The sequence below is a fragment of the Chlorocebus sabaeus genome, chromosome X, assembly GCF_047675955.1.
Source record: "Chlorocebus sabaeus isolate Y175 chromosome X, mChlSab1.0.hap1, whole genome shotgun sequence".
NCBI lineage: Eukaryota > Metazoa > Chordata > Mammalia > Primates > Cercopithecidae > Chlorocebus > Chlorocebus sabaeus.
Window position 1 is genome coordinate 143,996,068 of NC_132933.1, and position 8,383 is coordinate 144,004,450.

General features: G+C 38.4%; 1 pseudogene; it reads left to right on the forward strand.

The window, feature by feature from the left end:
• The first annotated feature begins 3,936 nt into the window (after nucleotides 1-3,936).
• Nucleotides 3,937-5,976, forward strand: LOC103231572 (nucleolar and coiled-body phosphoprotein 1 pseudogene; annotated as a pseudogene).
• Nucleotides 5,977-8,383: the final 2,407 nt, after the last annotated feature.

An 8,383-nucleotide genomic window follows, 5' to 3' on the forward strand; every position in this document is an offset into this window, starting at 1 on the left:
GTCTTTCAAGCTGTGTTTTTTTCTCCCTTAGTGTGCCTTGTAACTTTGTGTTGCAAACCAGATGTGGTGTACTGTGTAAAGGGAGCTGAAGTAAATAGACCTTAAAAGTGAAGCCTTATGTTACATCTGACTAGAGATTAAGCTGTATTTAGTGTTTCCTATTGTCAGAGGTGTGAACAAAAAGTGACTGAGGCAGATCTCAATCAATAAGGGTTTATTTAACCAAGATTGAGAGTGCACATGGGAAAGAATTCAAGTTGCAGGAGCATTTTTGACCCACGCTTTTCCTGAAAGGGGTATTGGCAACTTCTGTTTTTAAAGAGGAAAAGGCATGCAGGAGCAGAAAAAAGGAGATGAAGGTTGGGCAGTGAGACAGATAGTTGCATTCTTATGAGTCTCTGGTTAGCCTCAGTAAGTTTACACTTTATATGTAAAAAGGGGAGTAGAGGAAAAAGTCAATTATGCATTATCTCATGCTCAGTAAATCTGTATTTTACATAAGATAAAGTAAACAAGTGAAAAGAGGAAATAGAGAAAATGAGATTATGATACCGGGTTATAAAATTACAGATATCTGTTTAGGAGCAAAAGGAAACCACCATAGGTGATTCAGTTTCTAAGCTTTCAACTTTCCCTTTGGCATAGTGAGTTTGGGGTCCTGAGATTCTATTATCTTTCATATTTCCCCCTATTCTTCAAAATCCTTGGAAGAAAACATCATTAAAAAAGTGAGTCTCTGGTTATTGTTTCATTGATTCCCTTGTTGTTGATGATTTATTACTTGAAAATTAGTTCCTACATATTTAGGAAGGCTCATTACTAAGAAGTTGTAAAGTCTTGTATCCAATAGAGAAAAATGGTGACAAAAAAAGAAAGAAAAAGAAGATGGGAAAAAACAAGGCCAAATTATATATAGCAACAAACAGAAAGTAATCCTGGAAACTGATTCAGGCTATACCACCACCTTCTCAATCCAACCAGTTATTTAGGCAATCATTATTTTAACTCTTTTAGTTGTACATTGACTCTGTTGTATGTCTGGAGCAGTCTACACATTCGTTTCTTTTAGTCTTCAGCAGCAACCTTATAGATTTTTCTGGACTGTAGTTTTAATCAGGTGTTTAAAAGAATTTTTTGAGGAATCCATACATCAGTAGGCAGGCACAAAAGTGTTGGATATCTCTATCTATCTATCTATCTATCTATCTATCTATCTATCTATCTGGCCAGCCAGCAGGGTAGCTAGCTATAATTTTACAATATATTTTTTCTCTCTAGGTCCCCCATTTCTACAAAAGACAAATCATAGTGGGACAAATTTATTTGCAAAACAACTTTAAAAAGATTTGTACTTGACCAATGATTTGCATCTCAAGGTACTAAAATTACTTGGGTTTCCTGAGCCTGTCAAAAAGTGACATTTTACTTAAAACAGGTCAGAAACTTGTAAAGGAATCACATAGGAAAGATACCAGGCTGGTCTTTTTAGGGTATTTTACTGTCTCTCTCTAAAGTCAACCTCCACCCCTCAAAGCAGTCTGGTCATATCTGAAAACATGCCATTCCAGACAAAACCTTGGTAAGGTAACCAGTGTCTCCAACTGTGTCCTGTTAACAAAAGAAAACAGATTTTTTTTGTTTGTTTGTTTTTGAGACGGAGTCTCACTCTGTCGCCTAGGCTGGAGTGCAGTGTCATGATCTTGGCTTACTGAAACCTCTGCCTCCCAGGTTCAAGCAATTTTCCTGCCTCAGTCTCTTGAGTAGCTGGGATTACAGGCGCATGCCATCATATCCGGCTAATTTTTGTATTTTTAGTAGAGATGGGGTTTCACCATGTTGGTCAGGCTGTTCTCGATCTCCTGACCTCAAGATCCTCCCACCTTGGCTTCCCAAAATGCTGGGATTACAGGCGTGAGCCACTGTGCCTGGCCAGGAAAACAGATTCTTACTGAACATATGCAAATAACTATATTGTTGTAAAATAAGAAAACTTGCAAATAGTTTCCCAATTCTGGAGAAATCAGGTACAAAGAAATATGCTTTAACTTTTGCTCACGAGAATAATATATACACCTTCTCAATTTGTGGTCAGCTATAAATAGCTCAACAGGAAAAGTTTTCTTAACTCTGGAAAGAAATACAAAAAGAATCGGCAATGTTTCAAACCAACAAGTTGTTAAAAAACTTTCTGTTATTTACCAGTTTAGTCCCATGCGGTTAGCTCCTGTCTACATGATATTGGGCCAGCAGATCTCATGAACACATCAGCTCTCCATTGAGAGTCCTGGAAGTTTTCTCTCTAGTCCAGATACACAAACCCTTTCACATTATCAGAAACCTGCATTCAAGAGCATCAGAGTGCTTTTCATGAACTTTCCTAAATAAGCTTTTGGATTGTAGCAGAGTAAAACAACAATTGTGTGTGTATGACAAAAATATTAGAACAGCTGTTGTTAGAGACACAATTAACAAGGAAATTTTGTTATTGCTGTGGAATACAGCAATTACAATAATAATCATAATTATTACTGATAACATTAAGACATCAGAATTATAGAAATCTCATACAATCTGGAACATATTAATAACACACTTATATAAACTATAACTCAAAGAAAGTTAAACATCATTTCATATTTGATAAAGCCTCCTGTATAACTTTAATACACCACATAAGCCAAATATGTCTCGGATCATAGGTCACTGTAAAGTAACTCATGTAGCCATTTAGCCAAAGTGATAATTCAAAGATTTTCAAGAGCAAAAACCTTTACTCTTTAATAGAGAGGAGACTCCAATTTCCAAACCATAAGACATAATAAAAACAGCTTGATGCCGGTTGAATCTGTCTCTCTCTCTGCCCTCTTTCTCTGCAGTTTACTCAAAAGGTAAAAAGAAATATTTCATTATCTTTAATACTGCATGAAAATCTTTTTCAAAAGAGAAAATTAAATTTTACCTCTGCATTATTGTATTATTAACACTGAAGTTAATTTTAATAAAATCTTATAACAAATATATCTAATCTCAATCAGTGTGATCATAAGGTAGGATTTCCATAAGCCTTTTATAAGTTTTTTTTTTTTTTTAATTGAAGAAGAGATCAATTTTACAGGAAAACCTTGTTATTCTGACACAGGGGCACAGACTCTGGCGCTGTGTAAGTGTGATTTTGACATTAATGTTCAGTTTATAGAAAAACTAAATAATCCCCTTTAAATTGTAGCCAACTTGATGACACACAGAACTCCTTTCACAAGACCAATTTTTTCATAAACCTTCTACAACTTGCTTAAAGCTTCAGTTTTGTTCTATCACTTTACTTTAGGACAAAATTTACTTTCTTTTCCAACTTTCTGCATCTGTTTAGTTTTAGCCATTCTGTCTTATTAGTTTAATTTACAATTCTTAAACTCTCTAAAATAGGCAAAATTGCTTTCTCTTTAAGAGAAACCACATTCCTATGCCTTTTTATAACACTTTTACAAAAAATCCCAAAACACATTGTACGTTTTGTGTGTACAATGCATATAGAATTTTCCCTATATCTAGTAGTTTTAATTACATGTATTAATGACAATGCTAACTCTTAGTGGCCTTTATTTTTAGTGAAAAACTTAAGAGGTAACCAATTTTAGTTATGTATTAGATGCAGAGACCAAGGCAAACAACGCTTGAAGCTAGGTCTTGTCATGGCCCTCAAAGGCTGAAATCTAAAGACATAAGTTTATAGACAAGTTAAGCAAGTAGAAACATAGACAGAAGCATATCTTACAGATTGTAAGATTTTTATTTGCTAGTCTTCAAATAGTTCGTCTCCTGCACTTTAGACTGTCAATCTCTTGATTACTCGCTGCATTGCCCTAAATAATTGTTAAGTAGGCAACTTAAAAATAGCACCAATAGACAATGGTAGTCACGTGTATTGCCCAGAGAATGGCAGACACTGGCTTGTGTGATTTCCACAGACCTGTATCCCCTTGTGCTCGACTTCCTGTGTGATAACCAACTCTTGGAGGTGGCCAATATATTCGCCAAACCTACAGGAGCTACACAGCGGGATGCCAATGCTTCTTCCCTCTTGGATGTCTATAGCTTCTGTCTCAAGTCTGCTAAGGCCCCAAAGCAAAAGTCCCAGGCAAATAAATGTACCAATGACTAAGAAAGCTAAGAAGAAGACTTCATCCAGTGACAATAGTGAGGACAGCAGCAAGGAGGAGGAAGAAGTTCAAGGGCCTCCAGGTAAGAAGGCTGTGAGCAAGTTTGTCTCAGCCTCCAGGGAAGGCTATTGCCAAAGCATCAGAGAGCAGCAGCAGTGAAGCATCCAGTGATGATGAGGACAACGACAAAAAGAAAAAGTCTGTCCAGAAGGGAGTTAAGCCCCAAGCCAAGACAGCCAAAGCTCCTCTTAAGAAGGCTAAGAGCTCTGATTCTGATTCTGACTCAAGCTCTGAGAATGAGGCACCAAAAAACCAGAAACCAAAGACAACATCTGTTGCAGCTAAAGCTCGGGCTAAAGTCCCAGCCACACCAGGTACTCCAGCTCAAGCAGCACCTAAAGTAGTCAATGGCAAAGCAACCAGCTGCAACAGCAGCAGCAACAGCAGCAGTGATGACTCAAAGGAAGAGAGGGCAGCAGCCATCCCGAAGAAGACTGTATATTAAAAGCAAGCTGTGGTCAAGGTCCCAGTGAAAGCAGCTGCCACCCCTATCCAAGAATTCCAGCAGCAAGGACTCCTTCGGTGAGGAGGAAGAATAGTAGAAAAAAAAAAAAAAAAGGAAAAAAAAAAAAACCCCAGATCCCTAAAGTTCAGTGCCCCACTCCTGCTCCCCCATCAAAGAAGTCCTTGGGAACCCAGACTCCCAAGAAAGCTGTGGAGAAGAAACAGCCTTCCGAAAGCAGTGAAGACAGCAGCGACAAGTCTGATTCAAGTTCGGAGGAAGAGGATGAACTCTTGCTAAGTCAGTTGTCTCTAAAGCAAATACTAAACAACCTCCAGAAAAGAAAGCAGCAGAGAGCTCTTCAGAGCTCGTACTCCAACAGCTCCGAGGATGATGAAGCTCCTTCCAAGCTAGCCAGTACCAACAAGAATTCCTCAAATAAGCCAGCTGCCACTACCAAGTCGCCTGCAGCGGAGCCAGCTGCAACTCTCAAGCAACCTGGAAGCCGTGGCCAGAAGTCTCTGACGAGAAAGGCTGACAGCAGCTCCAGTGAGAAAGAGAGCAGTTCCAGTGAGGAGGAGAAGACAAAGATGACTGTGGCCCCCCTTAAGCCCAAGGTAACTGACAAAGCAGCTCCATATCTGCCTGCCAAGCAGGCTCCTGAGGGTGGTAAGGATAGCAGCTCTCATTCAGACAGCTCCAGCAGTGAGGAGGAGGAGGAAGAGAAGATATCTAAATCCCCAGTTAAGAAGAAGTTGTAGATGGCAGCAGGAGGGACAGCCCCTTCTAAGCCAGCCTCCACAAAGAAAGGAAATGTTGAGAGCAGCAGCAGTTCTTCCTCTGATGACTCCAGTGAGGAAGAGGAAGAGAAGCCCAAGGGCAAGGACTCTGCAAGACCAAAAGTCCCCAAGGCCAATGGCACCTCTGCACTGACTGCCCAGAATGGAAAAGCAGCTAAGAACAGCGAAGAGGAGGAAGAAGAAAAAAAGGCAGCAGTGGTAGTTTCAAAGCTGGGTTCAGGAAAGAAGTGGAAGCAGATGAGGCTGCCAAAGAGGCAGAGACTCCTCCAGCCAAGAAAATAAAGCTTCAGACCCCTAACACATTTCCAAAAAGGAAGAAAGAAGAAAAAAGGGTGTGACCCACATTCTTAAGGGTCAGGGAGGAGGAAATTGAGGTGGCAGAGAACTCCACTGATGCCAACTGAGGTGCAGCCAGAGACTGGGGGAATGAGCCAATCGTGTTTTGAGGTTCACCAAAGGCAAATCCTTCTGGCATGAGAAAACCAAGAAGAAGCAGGGCATCTACTGGGTTTAATTTTGACAGTGAGTGACTTGGGACAACTTCACCCCTGCTTCAGTGAAGATCTGAGACCACTCACTTTCTCCAGGGGACCAGGGAGCCCTCAGCTCTATAGGCAAGGGTCTTGATGAGGACAGAAGTTCAGAGTAGGTCCTAAGACTTTGAAATGTAACGTCCTCTGTGGTCCTTTTCTGCATTCCTACTTTTATACAGACTTGTTTTTGAGTGTTGAGTGTCAGGGACAAAATGAGGGGAATGTTATTTTTAAAGAAAATTTATTTTCATTGTCTCCTTCTTCCTGTTCTGTGGAAGTCTTCATACTGAGAAATTTGAATATTTTATATCAAATCATTTCCTTTTGATTTTTGTTGTGATTTTCAAAGGTGGAGTCCCACAGATAAAATCTTAGCTATTGCCCAAGACATAGTTAAGGGTCATATGTATGACCTTTTATAACTGGAAGAAAATTGTGCCTTTGTGAGTGCACAAGTCCACGTTTCATCTCTCCTTCCCTCAAAATCCTGGTGGGGGGCATTAAAGAAGGTTAATGTATATGTAATGTATGTTATACATGCACTATGTATTTTATCCTCCTTCATTGGGTCTGAGACTGAAGTTTTTAGTGAGCATGGACCTAACCTACTTTTTGGGATAAAATTCACTGTTTTGTTCCAGGCAAAATTCTGGTGTGGTGTGAATGCTATGGGTCAGTCTGAATATATTTTCTTCTGTAATTTTATCATTATTACATAATGTTTGCAATACATGCTTTGTTTTTTAATGTGAAAGCAAGCTTTCCTACTGTTGAAACACAGATTTTGATGACCTGACCCTTACTAGTATTGAATACTAAGTTGAGGACTGCATCTTCTCATTTTCACATTATACAGAGCAAAATAACACAAAAATCAAGAAGGCTTTATTCCTGGGATGCAGGGCTTGTTCTACATATGCAAATCAATAAACGTGATTCACTCCATAAACAGAATTAAAAACAAAAAATTATTATCTTATTAGATACAGCAAAGGCTTTCAATTAAATCCAGTAACCTTTCACGATAAAAATGTTCAACAAACTAGGCATAGAAGTAACATACCTCAAAATAGTAACAGCCATATATGACAAACCCAAAATCCACATCATACTGAATGGGCAAAAGCTGGAAGCATTTTACTTGAGGACTAGAACAAGGCAAGGGTACAAACTCTCACCATTCCTATTCAACATAGTTGTGGAAGCCCTAGCCAGAGCAATCAGGCAAGAGAAAGAAATATTAGATTGTTGCAAAAGTAATAGTGGATTTCACCATTACTTTTAATGGCAAAAACCACAATTACTTTTGCACCAACCTAATAAAAGACATTCAAATAGGAAGAGAGGAAGTCAAATTATCTCTCTTCACTGATAATATAATTCTATTTCTAGAGACCTTAAAGACACCACCCAAAGATGCCTAGACTTGATAAATAACTTCAGTAGTTTCAGGATATAAAATCAATGTACAAAAATCAGTAACATTTCTATTCACAAATAACATTCACGCTGAAAGTCAAATCTATAATGCAATTATATTTACGACAGCCAAAAAATATAGAATACCTAGAAATACATATGACCAAGAAGGTGAAAGATCTCTATAGGGGAAGCTTCAAAACACTGCTGAAGATACTCAAGGATGACACAAGCAAATAGAAAATCATTTTATGTTCATGGACTGGAACAATCAATATCATTGCAATTGCCCAAGGCAATCTACAGATTCGTCGCTATTCCTATCAAGATACCAATGTCATTTTTCATAGAGCTGGAAAAAAAAGATTCTTAAATGTATATGGAACAACAACAACAAAAAAGCCTGAATAGATAATTGCAAAGAAATAGACCAAAGCCAGAAACATCACAATACTCCACTTCAAACTATGCTACAAGACTACAGTAACAGAATAGCATGGTATTGGTACAAAAATAGACATATAGGCCAATGGAACAAAATAGAGAACCAAGAAATAAAGGCACACACCTACAACTACAACTATCTGATCTTAGACAAAGTTGACAATAACAAGCAATGCAGAAAGCATTCCCTATTCAATAAATGGTACTGAGATAGCTGGCTAGCCATATGTAGAATAATGAAACTGCACCCCTGCTTTACACAATATATAAAAATTATTTCAAAATGCATTAAAGATTTAAAGGTAAGACCACAGACTATAAGAGTCCTAGAAGAAAACCTAGAAAATATCATTCTGGACATAACCTTGGTGAAGAATTTATGACTAAATCTCCAAAAGCAATTGCAACAGAGACAAAAATTGACAAGTGGTACCTAATTGAAGAGCCTCTGCATAGCAAAAGAACTATCAACAGAGTAAATAGACAATCTACAGAAAGGGAAAAATATTCACAAACTATGCATCT